Below are 17,702 nucleotides of genomic sequence, written 5' to 3' on the forward strand. Positions count from 1 at the left end.
AGAGGAAGACAGAGATGCACATCATTTGGAGAAAAAAGCAATACATAGATTACACCTGTCAAATATCGATCATCCTTTTAGTCACAATACCCATAGGAACACAAGCACAGGCTTCATTATCCACAAAATGAAGACATTTATTTCTGTTGTCCTTTTAAGTTCTCCTGAATATGCTAACTTGTTGGTTCATTTCTCTCTGAAAGTCTGAATTTAAAGTATGAATTCCAAAACTGAAGGTAGGAAGGTAGTCTTGTCTTTACCAGGGAGAAAACCAAGGATATAAGAGAAAAAACAAAGGCAAAAAAAAAAAAAAAACAAAAACCCTGAAGGAGAAAAAACAAAGCAGTGATAGTGGTATAAGGAATTGGTTCATCTTAGAAGTGAATTATTTGTTTATGTCAAACATTGTTATCTCCAAATACTGAAAAAATGCAATCATGTATATACAACAATGGAAAGTTAATCTCTAATATAAAGTAATTACATCAGGAAGGATTTGGGCGAGTTGGATTTGTTGCTTTTGAAGCAGTGCTGATTTATAGTGAACGTCGTTCAACTACACTGTACAAAACAGCAGACATCTGTCACATGATAAAATGAAATGTTTGTTTACTGAGTCTATTTTGTGTCTGACAGCAATTATCTACACTGATAACAGATATCTAGTCCAAAACAGAGTGTACGCCCTTTCAAATAATCACCACAGCATGATGTAGTGCCATACTCTTATATAGTACGTGAGACAGTGTGATGTGATGTAGCCAGATAGCACAAAAGCCGAAACATACGGAGCAGTTTACATTTAAACTATATCTCAGGAAACTAAAGCAAGACAAATATTTATGAAAAGCAGCCCTGCTTTTCCAAAACGGCTCAGACCCACCCCTGACCATAACAGATACAGTATGTTTTTGATTCAGAAGGTCACAGAAGAACGTCAATTGACTTAACCCCTAATTTGCACCAAAGTCACTCAGATCAGAATTATGCTCACGTGAACCAGTCAGCTCAGAGGCTGCAAGGCATAAAGTAGAAATATAAGCAAGAAGCATGATTTATTTTTTTTCCAGATAATGTACATCTCCAATTGAAGTAAAGTGCTTCTTTTGAAAAGAGTTAAAAATGAAAGAAAATCCTCAACTGATCAAATGAGAGAGCTCTGTCTGGTTTTGTGAAGTCTACATCCAGCTATTGTAGCACTGAAGTTCACTTGACTTTGGTGTACACATATGTTTAATTATATGAGCACTGACCTACAGTTTGCTGGTTAAAAAGGCAGTTCATTCAACACACAGTTAGCAGCTGGCCATGTAGAAGTCAGCAAGCCCATCTTAAAACAGATTTTATCTGGAAAAAGCAAAGCCCCTGATCACAGGGAGGTTTCCGCAGTGCCTGAGGCCACGCGTGCCTTGTCCTGCCACAGGGACCGCTCCTGAAACCCACCAGTGCACAGCACGTACCCCCCAGCTCCCACAGAACAGGAATATTTGTTAAAGGCAATGCTCAAGGCATAAATTACGAATGCCTGTGCCTGGGGTAGAGAGGATAAACAAACTTTCTGCTCTCTAATTGAGGAGCTTGGTAGTAGCACTGACCACCAGCTTGGTGGACTTGAGGCGTATTTGTTTGGGGTTTTGAAATTCCGTTTTAAGAATACACATAGCAAATGGGACCAGTCCAAGCAATGATAGTTAAAAAATTGTTTAAAAATCTATGAACAAGTTGTCCTCCATAACAGTTGAAGAAATATTTAGAATTTGTAACGATAACACGACCAGCAGAGGCTTCATTTTCCTGACGTACAAGTGCAGATCAGCGAACCTACTAATCAATTAGCCCAGCCACTGATGTGCAAGTCCTGCAGCAGATCGCATTATACAACCTGCACAAAAAGCATTTCTAAGCTCCACAAGCATTTCTTGGGCAGGGGAACAGAGAGCCAACGAGCGCTTTCATTGAATTGTTTCTTGCAGACCAGATGGAGCTGACATTTTTTAAGATGCTTCTAGCGTAACACACACATGAAGAACAAGGTGCAAGACTCAGAACAAGACAGATATGGAGTTGCTGACACAAATGTGTGCTTTCCTTAGCAAAGGTTCAGGAGAAAGAGCTAATACCTCCCTCTCAGCAGAGGCGTTCCCTTGTGAACACCCATTTCTACGCCTTCATCTGGTCTTTATACTGTACAAATCTGCCACATCAGAGAAGACACCTGGACTTTTCCTTCACTTCCTACAAGGACTCATCCACATGAAGAAGATAGTGACAGGTACGTCCAGGCTGTCCGTAACTGCCTCCCTCGCTGCCACCCTAAGTGCAAATGAAGAAAGCTCTGCTCTCGGGTCCCTCTGTTCTGCTCGACGTGCAGGATGGCAATACTCCCAGAGGGAGCAGAAGTTCACATCCTGGATAACCGTGGGCAGCTGAGCTTATCTGCACACGAAGGGCAGACGGAGGCATGCCTGCCCTGCCTGCGCGCCCTCACTGCTGGATGGGGGCCACATCTCCTGCCCAAACCCCACCACTCTGCTGGCAGCGAGCCCACCGAGCTGCACCAGTCTCAAGCAGGGCTTCTTAGGCAGGGCTTACTGGCGTGGGTCTGCTTTTACACTGCTACAGCTGCGTGGTGTCCAGACACCAGCCCGGGGCACGCCACTCCTGCCAGCTCTGTTCTGGAGAACAAGGTGCACGGAGTTGCTCTGAGCTGCTCAACAGAAGAAACCAAGGGTTTGGGGAAATCCAGAGCAGCCTCATGAGTGGCTGAGACGCAGCCCGTGAAATTTGAATCGATGATCAGGGTATCTACTGGAGGCTGGCATTCAGACCACATATGTAAAAGACTGCCCATGTACAAGGAACGATGGTGGGATAAATAACAGAGGTGAGGTAAATGCAGGTAAATGTTGCATTTTTGTCAAGTTTCACATAGGTACCTGTGAAGCTATGTCCCAGGCCCATACCACCTTTCCTAGGAACTCAAGACTATCATGAACATTATTTCTGTAAGATGTGCTGGCAATATCAGACAGCAATCTTTGTGCACTGAAATTCACGTATCTGCCCACCCACTACAGTGGGTGTAGCGCCATGCCCAGAGTACACCTGCATGCCTGGAACTACTGCCCAGCCAGAGGAAAACTTACTCCTAGATCACGAAGTCCACTGATGCTCAGCCTGCACATGGCACCAGACAGTTCATTCTGCCACCTTCCCTCCACCGATGCTGTATTTTAGCCGACTCTTACACTGCAGGCACCCCAGCGCCACCTGAGCTATTCACTAAACATTCATTAACAACATCTCTTCCTACTGCACCTGCGGGTATGTCCCAGTCGAAGACAGGCAGGTGCCACTCTGAGGCACTGTCACTCTGGTGGGAGCAGCAAGAGCAGTCCTCTTTCCAAATTAGCTGCTCCCACCCTTTTTGGCTCCCTCATAGACCCTGCCTGCTTATCTTCCTCCTGCCACCTTCCTCTGACTAGAAAGCTAGTTACTTCCCTAAATCCTACAAAGTGCATATTTGCCACTCTGAAAAAAAACCAAACCGAAAGCCCTTTCTGTGACACTACTAATCTGAGAGCTTATCACCTCTGCAGCACCTGCTTGTATTTGAAAGCCAACATGAAACCGCAGCCTCATCCTGCCTGAGCTTTACTGTTCTGCAGCTCTGCCCTGCACAAACGCCAGGACCAGGCTCACCAGCTTCCCATTCCAGTCCCAACACCGCTCCTGCTGACCTCCCCTGCCTCAGCAACGCCAACATCCTGCCAACGTTCACCATCATCATTGCTTAAGGGCCAGTTCATCCTATTAACACATCATGACTGCCTCATCAGCTCCAAACCTGTACAGATACTCTCTTGCATCTCATTCCCATCAAATAGCACTTAAAGAGTCAAAAGTATCTTTCAGTTTATAAATCCTAGGGCAGGTCCAAGCCTTTAGTCCCTTCTCTGCTGAGGAGGTTGCTGTGGAAGCACAGCCATCACTGGGCTTTTGTTTAACTTTGGACTGCGAATCCATCTAACCTTGTTAGCAAATCCTGGATCTCACCACAATCAAATTTTAGTTGCTTAATGCCTGCAAAGCCTTCTGAAGATGGAAAGCAGGTTAGGCAGTTTTATAAAAACCACTTATTACATATGTGTTTTACAATGACGAATTACTAGTGAACTTAGAATTCTAGAGAATCGCTTAGTATTGAATTATTTTCCCCTTCCAATTAATAAGAATATTTTGATGGAAATCTTAAGCAGACCCAACCTTGTTTGATACTAACTAACATCTGGAACATATTCAATACAATTTCAACATTCCTGTTTCCCATATCATCCATGCTACTAATGAGTAACATGTGTTCTGCTGTAAGAAAGTAGCAGAAATGGGAGTAAGACACTAAGGGGGTTCATACAACAAACCAAGACCAACTCATAACTGTGATGGATTTTATTCAAATAGTAAAGGCTAATGTACTTTCTGTTGTATTTCCATGGAGATTGCTACAGTGTTGTCAGCTGAAAAGTGTGACCAGCTCCTGCAAATTGTGTGAATCTGTGCTGGGGGCTCCACAGCACATTAGCATGGTTCCTGCACGCCACGGCAGAGGATACAAACCACACCAATGGGACATAACACTCCTTAGAAGAAGGACAGATTTATTCTAATTGATTTTTGAATGAGGGAATGACACAAATCTAGTCATTATACATAAAGACAAAAATTCAAAATCCAGACTTGAGGAACACGAGGGATCTCTGTGCTGTCAGGTACAAAGTAATATAAATTACTGCAGATCCTGCTAGAATTCATCACTTTGTACTCTGAAAAGCAAGTCTTAGAGGAGGCTGACTATCCAAGCAGAGATTTCATTATGCCCAAATGACAGACTTTCACAAAAGTTCTTTTGAAGAAGGTTAATTTCAAGGGCATTTTTTTCATCAGCTAGTGACAATGATGGCTGGAACAAGGAGGAAGAAAAAAGACAGGATCCTGAAACCTACTTTCGAATAACAACTGGGTTCTGTAAAAACAAGAAGGGGAAGCCATTTTCTCTTGAACTGAAAAGCTTAAGATGCATGGCAGAGCACTTGAGCAGACTTAGTAATACCTTCTTCCTATAACCTCCACTACTTCTAAAGATACAAGCACATGGGTGAAGGGCCACTGCTGCATGTGGAGAAATTGCTACCACCTACACAAGCTTCTTCTTATAAAGGGTTTCTCACCGAGGGAAGCATTGACACCAAAGAATTATACTCAAGGATTAAGTCAAATAAGAATCTACAGGGAGAAGTTATGCCTATCATTCAAAGAGAAAATACAAATTGTTACTACGTATTTAGTATGGGTGGCTCTGTAACAACAACAACAACTAAATTCCTTCCTGTGCACCCCTTCACAGAAGACCACCTGGGAAGCCAAATTCCTGGTGTAGAGGGTAACAGACAACCTCCACCATTAATACAAAGAGCAGCTTTCACTGCAGATGACCATGAAAAAAGAGCTTCACACTCCTAAGCAAGCACATCCCCGCTCAGGATCAGTCAATTCTGGCAAGCAGCCTTGAGTTCTGAGACGGAAAAGACAAGATGAGACAGTAGGAAATATCACAGCTGGTTTGTGATGAGAGGCAGTGGCATAGAGGAAACTGCAGCATTTCATCTCATGGAAAAGGAGAAGCATTTCCACCGTGATCACCACCAACACGGAGCTGGACTGTCCAAGACCCTTCCCAGAGTATGTGATTTTCCTCTCTGAATATGTGGGATCACCGTAAGAAAGATGCAGGGGAGAGAAGCAAGATACTGAAAGGAAGATTTGTACATTGGATCTTCATACTGGCCAGCAGGAAGACTAAAGTAGAAGATTACTGTCCAAAGCATTTTATATTTCTATAAATCTACTCCCGATTCATTTTTGTATCTTCTGCACTGTTTGGCTGGGGAGGGGAGGACAGCGTTACGGTTTTCTTGTTCTATAAAGCTCATGGCAGCAGTTCCAACTCTGACGAAACACAGCACACATAACACAGAATGATACTGCTGCTCATCTGCTATGATTCTGGTAAGAAGAAATTCAATGACAAAATCTTGGTGTGTTTCAGTATCACTTTTCTGCCTTAGTACAGAAATACATGGGAGTAACAAAGGTTGTAGATTTGTTCTGAGAAAAAATAAATAAATAAATTTCTGGATTCTTAAGTAGTAAAGAAATAAATTTTAAAGTGTAAGGGTAGGGTGTGTTGTTTTTTTTTTCAGTTAGGTTTTATTTACACTGTGCACCTAGTAATTTAACCCTAAGTTTCAAAAACTAGCAGTTACAATAGGATTTGCTCAATATTGCAATAAAAGGTTTAATATTTTAGAGGCCTGAGGAGTAAGAAAAAAGAAATAAGCTTACAGCATTAAATAAATTTCATTCTAATTTGGACACACTCTCCTCTCGGTCATTTTTATGTGTTTATCTGATACCATGAAAAAAAAAGTTTGACATTTTTATAATATGTCCCAACACTTAACCATGTACTTATTTTACTGTTGCTACTACATATTAGGTCTTAGAACCCTTTCTTCATGTAACTATGGACTGTGTTGAAATGCAGCAGATATCTCCCTTCAATGACTATGTACATAAACTAGGAATTCCCCAGGAAAAGTATTTTAAAATTTTTTAAAAGTTCACATTTTCCACATTTGTTGAGTAACTCTGATGAGAGTTTGTTCAATCACTGCACCATAACCACTGGTCGGTATCAATGAATTTAGGGCAGATTCTACTTTAGCAGAAGGAACAGTAGACCCCTTCCGAACGGCAACTGAAGCAGGACTGAAATGGAGTAAATGTTCATAAGAGCCCTTGAATACATTTTAGGGCTTTGGCAGAAATGGACAGAAGGAGCAAAAAAGTCCATGAGAAAACAACATGCACAGAAAATCAAGTGTGGGCATATGACAAAAAGGAGACAGCAGCATTGTACTGAAAACACAAACATAGCATAGCTGTTGTACATGGGGCTGGGTAAGCTTCCCTTCATATGCTTAATTTTCAGGGAGTTCTTTCACCACCACATCTAGCGCAGGCTTCTTGTCAGCAAGAAAACAGTGTTTTCATGGTGGAACTACTTTTGACTGAATTACCATAGGGACAAGGAGGAGAAGTTTAAAATTACAGGGGAAAAGATTCTCAGACCTGGACTGGTTTTGGCTATTTTGAAAAAACAAACTAAACCAAACAAACAAAACACCCAAAATCTCAGACTCACATATATCTATTAGAAATGAGTGAGCTATAAAACTTGAACTTGGAAGAAGAAAAATACATCCTCAAGAAATATTCAGTACAGATGGTAAGTCTTTGTTGTAGAAGGAGTTAAAACATACAAGCTGTACTAACTAAAAACATGTGCTTATACAAAAACACAGCAGAGGTTCCCCATTCCAGTGCTCAAAGCCCACTAATCTTCAGCAACTCCATGACACCATCCCTGCTCCTTCCTGCTTTCTCCAAGGAAAAAAGATCCTATCCTCTGGAACTATGCATTAACCTACATACTTCACCTTTACACTGGTTTCTACTGTTAATGCTACGTGTAATCAGACCCTTGCTCTACGTGCTCTCAATCCCCAACTCATCAGCCCCCAATTAATTCCCACTCCACTACCATCAGCTCTGCCCAGACTTATGCCACACATAGGCCAAACTATTCAGATGTTTCAGAGTATTAGATTACACTTAATCTGCAATGTATTTTGATCATTTATTTTCTGCAGTCTTTCTAGACGTTCCTGTTATGCGTAGTAAAGCCTTTCTAGCATCTTCTTCCTGTCCACTGGGAATCATTCAGACCTATAAATGACATGCCCTATACCTTTTTTGGGTTGCCGTTACATTTGGTACAAACTCCCACTGCTGGTTTCTCCTTCCTAAGCAAAATATCTTTTATGTCTCTGTAGAGGATGTGTTGCAAAATATCCATTCCCACTGCTCCTAGCTATTGTTGAAAGCACGAGGCTTATCTCATCTGTTTAGCAGAGATGATCTAACCTCAAGTGTTGCCTGCACAGATCTCACTTTTTTTTTCCGTGCGGGAAAAAATTCAAATTATATTTTGAAAGCAGAAATGCTTTCTTCTACTTTCTTAAAAGGTAAGCTTCTACTGATGCTTTGCCCTTATCAGGATGCAAAATTGATGCAAATTCAATTGGGAAAGTTAACCATCAAATAAAACTCAGCTTCTGTAGCAAGGTACTGCTACTTAGAAATGATGAATTATACCTAAACTATACATTTTATTAAAAAATGTAAATAACAAAGTCAAATTCTTTCATTATACGGCAAAACTCATTTAAATACCTAAGCAAGGCAAAGCTAGGCAACGTCAGTCTGTTAGTATCTTGTTTAACAGAAACTCCAGCTGTCTTGTTTATACACCTATTAAGCTAATAAAACAGAAAAGGCAATGAATGAAAAACCTGTTTGGTTTAACATCCGTTGAACACAATTTTAAGACATCATTACGCATGAGGCATAATCTTAGAAAACAAACATCTGTACCTGGAAAACAAAGAAGTCTTTCAAAGCAGATGTACTGTACCACAGAGCTATATTTTATGTAACCTCTGCTGCACTTCCTTCTGACCAGAAGTACTGTCAGAGCCCTACCTGCCCTTGAGGTTTGCAGCAAAATGCTGCTTACAGGAACTCTTCTCTGGTATTTTTCCCTGCCTAAACGTGCACACTCATCCATACATGCGTGCTTTCTCTCTCCCCTCACCCCCCATCCTTTCTCCCAAGTGGGTATTTGGAAAACACTCTACGAGCATAAGAGCATCTTTTTAATCTGTATAAACAGAACAGCATTAATGTGTTGACTTTCATTTAAATAAACACAGAAAGTACAACTTCTGTTTTCCATGCCCAAGAACTGAAAACAAAGTAGTCCACCGGTGTTTCAGAAAGGGTTGCCGAGTTTTTCCTGTTGTTATCCCCAGGTAGTAGAAAACAGGCAAGTTTCCAACCATTGGTCTAAAATTCAAATGTTTGTGATCCTCTTGCATATATCTCAGGTCCCATGGAGCACCTATCGTTTTTTAAACAGTGGCCAACATTACTTAGACCGAGGGCTACCCACCCCAGACATGGCTATGTTTCAGAAAGGCCCCACTTTCATCACAAACTTGTATTAAGGCCGTAAAACATACAGAATTATTTCAGATAACAAGCAATACCCAAAATGCAAGCGTTCATTGTGCCTTGACACCATAATGGAAGAATCAAATGTAGCATTCTGTTTTCATCCCTGTTAATGGATGAAGTAGTCTTCAGCACCGTGACTGCACAAAGAGGAAGAAATTAACAAACACCAACTATTCCTAACATTCCTTGGTCATTATTCCAAACAATATTCAAAGCTTTTGTTGTGAAAGTCTCTTTTCCCCAGAGACAGCCCATAAATTGTCTCAGATTTATCCCTCTTTACGGTAGAAAGGATAGGAAGTTGCATGGAAACAATGAATGGAAGTGCACTTTTTATCAGACAACGCAGGAAGCATTCTGCTTGGTTTACATGAGAGCTCCATATTGAGGCCAAAAGGGAAAAAAAAAAGCCTATAAAAATTAAATGCCTGCTTAGAGCAAAAATAGCTGAAACCAGGTTTCAAAACCATTGTATTTTTAATAAATCAGTATTGAAACTCCTCAAACCATCCTACCCACACTATTGCTCTTACCGTATTCCTGCAAATGAGTAAATTAAAGATGACAGAGAAGGAAATTCCAGACTTCATAAAATCAGTTTCAGGAGGCGAAGAGAGAGAACCATACTTAGTTTCACGATCGGCCGCACAGGAATTCATGCATCATCAAAGAGCATGCACAAAAACACACGTGTAAACACAGATCAGACCTCAGCAGTCTATGCTTATCTAAGAAAACAAGTCTTCTGAGTCTCTCTCTCTCTCTCAACAAAATGTAACCTATTTAAATTGCAAATGTATACTTCAGTTCTTTGTATACTCATGGGTGCTCTTGAAAGCACTGCTACAAGTTCCAATGATTTTTGAACCAACACAGGAAATGTTGGTATCTCATCTCAGGCAGCAGCAATACCTATATATAAAGGTACCAAAATACACAGTGACAGTGAGATTATAGAACATAATCACTGGATTGGGAGCAGGGATAGGAATTTTGGTTTAGATGGATTTTGTGGTTGGTTGGTTGTTTCTTTCTTTCTTAAAATTCAGTTCAGAATTACTTAAAAATAAGAAAATCCTATGGCAGTTTTTCAGAAACACAGGTAGCTGTCACATGCTTGATCTGCACTGACTTCCAATTGGAGCTACATACACAGTCATCTTTTGCCCAAAAGTACATGGTGTTATATTGGTTGTCCAAGGGGCACCACCATGCAGTGGAAAGAGTTGATATCCAAAGTTTTATCTGATGGCCAATGAGAGCAACCTCAAGGAGATCAGGAGATATCAAAGGTGCCTCATGTTAACTGATTCAGGGTGCACACCAAGCACAGATTTGATAGCTACTCTTTCAAGTTAGAAAATTTTGTAGTTGCTGTTAGTGAAACTATTAGATACTCAACAAACATTTCTAAACAATTACAGTATTACAGGCTCCTACAAACCATGAACAGATTTTCCTTTAATTCATAATATTAGCATAATTTTCGATAGGTCATCCAAGCGTCAAAACAAAGATGTAGCCAGAGTTTTCTTTTTTATTTAATTTATTTTATTCAGGCCCAGATAGCTCCCTGTTCTTCATATACATTGAACTTACAGGGGCTCTGTCTGTGCCTTTTTATTTCTCTATACACTCCTTTCCACAACTCTTCTAAATCTCCTTGTCATTTGTTTTCTGTCCAAATTTTTGTTTTCTGTCCTTACTATTCCATTAAACAGCTCCTATGCAGCCTGTTCAGCTTCACCAACACTTGTCATTCACTACACCTACATACAAAGGGCTCATCTTTCAGTAAGATGTCTTGCTTTTATCTATCAATTGGATTATTGGCAGGTCTCTTCCTGGTCTTCAGAGAGGAAATAATGAATTCTGGATGTTGGTGCATATGGACGCATGCACATCTGGAGAAAGAGGTGATTTCCTTTCAAAAATACATTGGTTTGGACAGCCACAGAGACGTAGAGTACCAGACAGCAAGCTTTCAGTTCAACAGCAACTTGCATGTCATCATCTTTTTCTGCTTTAACTTTATCACTACTGCTGGGGGCACATGGAAGTACGGGAGACTTGTCATTAGTGTGTGAAGAACAGGCTAGCAGCCACCACCTCTAGTCCTTGGCCAGTACTGAAGCACGTGGACCCTGCTTGCAACACCAGGGGTTCAGTGAAGAGCAGATGGAAAGGGCTTTTTGGTTTGGGGTTTGGGTTTTTCTTTTCCCCCCCACCCCCTGCCCCTTGGTTTTGCCTGTCAGAAGCCCTTCTGTGCTGATGTATAGGTGCTTCACTCGAGCACGAAACTTTTATAAGCCTTCCCCTCCCTAATCTCAGCTAGCAGGTCAGGAACATCACTTTATACTAAAAAAGGGAAGATCTGCTCAGTGCCGAATGTCAGGACGATCTGATAAACACGCCGCTGGCCGCGGGGTTGGAACGAGAGCGGAGGCTTTGCAACGCGTGACTCGCATGCTGCCAGCCAGCCCGGGATGTGCTGGGGCTGCCTTACCCGCCTCCTCAGCTGGAAATGGATTGAAAATGCTCATCAGTGGACAGGCCCCTTCATAAAACGAAGAAATGTGGCTCCGTCACTCGTGCTTCCAGTTGTGGCAGTTGGCAACTGCTTGGCTTAGTCCCATCAAATGCAGTGGACCTCAGAAGCAGCAAAAGCCAAATGGAAGGAAACACTCTCAGGGGAAGTTAGCTCTATAACCAAAAGAGTACCAACCCTTTCCTAATTAAAAATAACAAGATTACAAGTTCAATTGAAGGCTGAATTCCTGTAACTGACCCTTTAAGGATGAGTTCACTAAACGTCTCACTGCACAAACCTTGGAAACTGATCCGTGTCAAGTGCTAAACAAAATAAATCTTCCCTCCTCAAAAAATTTAAAGCTTCAGTCTTGTCTTGAAAAATGTAAAAAAAAAAATTATACAAACGAAGAGAGTAAAAAAAAGTCAAAAATTACTGTACCCTTCCCCAGCCCCCACTTAGTTAACCAACTCTGCTCAGCCTTGGTAGGATCAGCAAAGAAATCAATTCTGGAATATGCCCTGCTACAGGTTTTCTCTTAAGACTTGTGAAATTTATTATCTGGTTTTCTTTTAACTAGAAGGACCCTGTGCCCAAAATTGTTCAAGGTTCTGTGCCTAAAGGAGAGCAGGAAACACCAGGTCAGCCCCCACGTTGAGGAATGCTTACGAAGTCCTAGCTCTGCCCTGAACTCAAGGACGGCCTCCCCTTGGACAAGTGAACAGTGTCCACACTCCCCTATTTGAAAGCCATAAATCCAAATGCTGGCAAATGTTTTTCCAAGTTCATCAAGGTACCTCAGACAAGTTGGCTGGATCAGACCAGGTTCAAGACAGAGCTGAACCTTCAACAAAGGCTATAAATGTTAACAGAGCAGTGGTCCACAGATGGCTACGTGGTCCATGTAACCACATTTTCTGTATACCAAATTAAATTAAAAGGTCTGATGGATAAGGTGCATGGCGGTCCTTGCAAAATTCTGAGGGTTGACTACGCACCTAGATTTTACTGCAGAAGACAAAAAAGCCCACACTTCTGAGTCATTATGAACAGAAGTCAATCAGAACACCCTTCAGTCAGCACCAACAATAAATTAAAACAAGTTTTACCAAGTAAGCAAAGATAAAATATTTGGAGATCTCTCGGTGTTCAGCAAAGGGATAGAAATTAGCACAATGTCTAGCAGGGCACGGACAGCCCAAACACAGTGCATCCCACCTGCCATCAAGTTTTTCAATAATGTAACTTGAAAAAATTTTACTTGAGTACCTTTCCCCCCGCTTTTTATCTAAACACAAACTGATCACCCAAAGTCAGTCTTTATTTTGGCTCATAATTTCCCCTCAATTTCATTTAAAGCAATAGTATACCAAAAATCCAAAAACACAGGAAAAACTTGGGGAGGAAAGAAAACACATGAGCAGCAGACCTAATTTAGGCTTTTAGAAGTGTTTATATTCACTATTTCCATATATGCCAATTGTTTCTCAAAAATCTCTCCCAGTATGACATTTTTGTTTAAAATAATAAGAAATCATTTATTGAGTTAGTTTTCAAGATCCTTGGTGAAGATATACATTATACCATGAATCCCATATAGACCTGATTATCTTAAGTTAAATAATAAGCTTATATAATATGTTAATACAGATCCACAGGCATCTGCCTATGTTTTATAAACAGTGTCAAATGACACACTGTATAACAAAACAGAAAAAGACAGTCTTTTAAAATCCACATGCTAGGAACTTTAAAACATTATTTAAAATACTTATTACCAAATATTCAATTCCCTGCTGTGTGACAAAGTCAGCTACAAAACAACTTTAACCCCCGAGGTAGGCAAATAATTGCAAAAATAAAAAAGCAAGGCCTACCCTACTGAAACTTTCAGCTGCATTTTCTGATGAAAAAAGCAGCATCATTACAGCAGAGATACAAACTGCCTTTACGTTATCACAGTAATAGGCATTACCCATGCAGTTTACCATTGCAAGCTAATCCTCACACTCATCATTTTTAAGCCATCTAAGCACAATCAGCGTTGGCTGACTGTAGGCATGATGGCTCACATAGTTCAGCAGAACTCTGACCATTCCTAAAGCCAGCATCCAGCAAGGACTTGGTTCTGCATATTCAAAAGCACACAGAAAACCCCACCACCGAACATCTCAACGGATGCCCCTCACATGATTTTGGTAGTGAAAAGCAAGAAATTTAGATCTTGCACATGCTCTATAATTACAATCTCCCTCCTCTATATCGAATCTCAATTTGTACTTGAGATTCAAAAAACTCAGTCTATTAGAGTAGACCATCCTCTGAGCTGAAAAAAAATCAGAGGACAGCCACTAGAATAAGTTAAACTCTGCAGAAATTGAAACACTACTTCATGCCCAGGAGATGGGAGCCCTTAGACCAGAGGACTGCACGGGCAGACGAGGGGGGACGTGCAGCAATTTGGCCATGCCCTGAGGTGAAGCCTCAAGCAATGGTAGCAGCTGGGCACTGTGACTTGGTGCCAGGATGTTATTTGAAGCTTGAGAGGCCCCAGGCACCAGAGGGGTGCCAAATCCTATGCTTGGCATCTAAAGCAGGCTCTACTTCATGTACATGAGGTGCTGTGCCATCCGCAGGGGACCATGGGGATGGACTCAAATGAGCGAATGTCTCATGGGAGGGCAGATTTGACAGACCTATACAGACAGCTAATTTTACAGACAGAGGAATGAAAACCACTGAAACCTAACGCTGCAGGTTTACGAGACAGGATGAATCATCCAACATCTTACCACAGCCAAAACCAGGGTGTCTCATTCCCTCCACTTCTCTTCTCCTTCCCACCAACACTTCCCAGCTACCTTATGCCTATTTTGATGCTCACCAAACCCAGTGAGCTGATTCAACTCACTAACACGACAGGAAACTCACCCAGCAATAAAGAGACTAAGCAGGTTTCCGTTGGTCTTTGCTGTGCTGAATGGCAGGGAGGAAGGCTTGAGGAGCACCTAGGCTGGCTCCCACCAAGGGCAGTGGGGTGGTCTGCACCCATGTCCCCACTGTTGGCAGCAGGCAGCCGTCAGACTTGACTGCGCCCATGAAACCAGAGACTGATGCGAAAAGACCTTCCTAGAAAGAGATACTGTTGATTTTAAAAAACATGCTGACTGTGCAAATACGTTTTCCTTCTAGTCCATGATCAGCACAACAGTGACACAAACTACCACTTTCAAAAGCTCCTCATGCATTTTTCACTTTGACTAAATCTTTCCACGGTGGAGAACACAAATAATCACAGCTTGGCACCTGCTCTGATTGCCAAAACGGCTTCATGCAATAATTCACTAAGTTCCATGTACAGATGTGTGTGTGTAAATAAACACATATACACACACAAACACACGTATTTTCCAAAGCTATTTAACCTATATCTTGACAAAAAGTCAGTGGAAATGAGAACAATCAATCACACTTAAGTCATATAAATGTATTTGTTCCACTTTTGAAGAGCACACAGGACACTGTTGTTTTTTGAACGTAAAAGCATATTTCCTGAAGCGATTTCGTTTACTTTCCTCAGTGTTACTAAAGTCACCATTTACAATGACAGGACATTGCAGTCATGACACGAGGTCTCTTAAAATTACTTCCCTAACCACTGTTCCCGTAAGCCCACTTTTAATGCTTCAGATGGAAAGCAAGGCCGGGGCAACCTCCTTTCTAATTGGGAACCAAATTGCATTTCAGCACACTCCTCATCCTCCTCATCTTCACTTTCTGTGTTTAGCTCCTGGAAACCGCGTTTATAGCTACACTGTGAAGATCATCTGAGATGTAGCAGAATTAGACCTGATGTGGGAGAAGTCTGAAGTTTGAATCGTTTTAATTGCAGCCTCGATTCATTTACATATTTGGGATCCCATGGCACAACCCTTCAGATACCATGAAGTTACTGACTCCTGTTTAATTAACCTAATGTTTATTATCCAGACAAAATATTTTACACGGAGAATGAAGGAGATGTGAAATGCTTTCACCAGCTCTCAGTCCAAGTTAGACCTATCTCTGGCTTTCAAGGGAGGAGGAAAGGGGCAGGGGGGAAAATGCTATTAAAAAAAAACAAAACAAAAAAAACCCTGAAAATTAGTATCAGAAAGTTTTACTTACTGTTCTGAATAAACAGTTCCTGAGTAAATCCTGTTTGGTTTACCGATTCTTATAATTATCCCAGGTTACTGTTACAGCATCTTTTTATGGGATAAAGTGTATGTTTACAAGATGCTACAGAATTTAAAACTATTGCTCATTTCTTATTTTGCAGACAGTTTCTCTACAGATTCACCTTGCATGATCACCATACTATCTGAAGGCCTAAAATAACCATCACACCACACACAGCTTCACCTACATAACTAATAAAATGGGGTTATTTGCTAAAGTATCACAGTGTGTCCAGGGAGGAACTCGGAAGGATACAGGAGGGATCAGTACTAAAAGTTAAAGTCTTCTGGCCCTGGCAGAAGAGGCTGCTTGTACAGAAATGCCCTGCAGTAGAAGAGCTTGCGATAAACTCTTTTTGGATCAGTATGAAATGCTGTCTTGCCCTGCACTCACTGAACTTTTTCCAGATAAAGAGGAGCAACCATTTGTCAGATCAACACAGAATCTGAATGACAAAATTCAAATCCCTTTCCATTATTGGTTTTTATTGTGCAGAATGACTTGATACTCAGCTTGTTGCCTCAAAGGAGGAAAAAGCCTTCTATTGGAGGAAAATGACCTCCGATTCAGACCAGCTCTGAAACCATCTAATCATAAGCAGCTGTATCTATGGTCTTTAAACATAAAAAAGCTTTCTTTTAAAAAGAAAAAACACAAACAAACAAGAAAACAAACCCAACAAGGCACCTTCTCATCAATAACATCCAGAGGTTTGTTTGCTGGCCACAATATCTGTCCAGACTAAAGGAATGTTTTTTCTAATCAGAAGCTGCTGCTTCTGTGAAACTGTCAATATTAAGACAATTAAATAAATAGATCTGCTCTTCAAGCCAACTGCTTTTGGATTATAGCTATGAGAAGCAGAAACCGTCTCTGTTTTTTCCTCCCAAAACTGGAAGAAAGTGATCTTTGTCCTCTTAAATAAGGCTGACTCAACAGGATGAGTGGAATACAAGTGCAGAGATCAAGTGGCTTAAGAAATCCCTGTTTTGAACCTCCACACAAAAAGGCTGACCAGAAACAACAGAAACAATACCTGAACATTAACAAGCTCAGTGCCTACACCACACTCTGAAAACAGCTCTGTTTAAAGTGTGATGTTACATATTAAACTCAGCTGTTAAGCTCATACTGAAGTGTGAAAAACAACCAACAGCCCTCCCCTAGTCCACAGGCCATTCCACCTCAGCCCATGTTGCCATCATCACAGTGAAGTTATCTCGAAGCAGGATGACCTAAACCAGAAATGCCAAGTCTATCTATAAGCCTAGACAAATATTTTTCAGACTATTTTCAAACAGTCAAGGATCTGAGACTTTTGAAATGGTTGGATTCAGCAAAACTGATGCAGGTTTCCCAAATATGTAACCATCATTTAAAGGGCAGCTTTGCACTAACATGACTCCATTTCCCCCTTTTATAACCTGTTAACATTACTACCACTAATTTATAGGGCAAAAGAAATTTAGCAGTTGAAAAAATGAGCTTGTCCTTAGGCAAATAACTTGATACCTTTTAAGAGAGACTTCAAATTAACCCTATTTACCTAACACAGCATGTTCTCTTTGAATGCTTCACACAAAAAACACCACTTAACAGTTACTCACTTCTTCCCTTCTTAAGAAAAAAGTATATTGTTAAACACACTTAATGGAAGAGAAACTGACAGTGGGAGTACATAACCATACTACACCTGGCCAAAGTGCCACTGTACAGTGTACTTCCCATGCCCTCCCCGATCTTCCCCTCACCT

The 17,702-nt window shown here is 41.1% G+C and overlaps 1 protein-coding gene across 1 annotated transcript in view; it reads right to left on the reverse strand.

The window, feature by feature from the left end:
- The window catches only part of TGFBR3 (transforming growth factor beta receptor III), a 104,064-nt gene that overhangs the window by 68,381 nt on the left and 17,981 nt on the right, over positions 1 to 17,702 (reverse strand). The gene's annotated exons all lie outside the window — the stretch shown is intronic.

The sequence above is a fragment of the Calidris pugnax genome, unplaced genomic scaffold, assembly GCF_001431845.1.
Source record: "Calidris pugnax isolate Ruff unplaced genomic scaffold, ASM143184v1 scaffold18, whole genome shotgun sequence".
NCBI classification, from domain to species: Eukaryota; Metazoa; Chordata; class Aves; order Charadriiformes; family Scolopacidae; genus Calidris; species Calidris pugnax.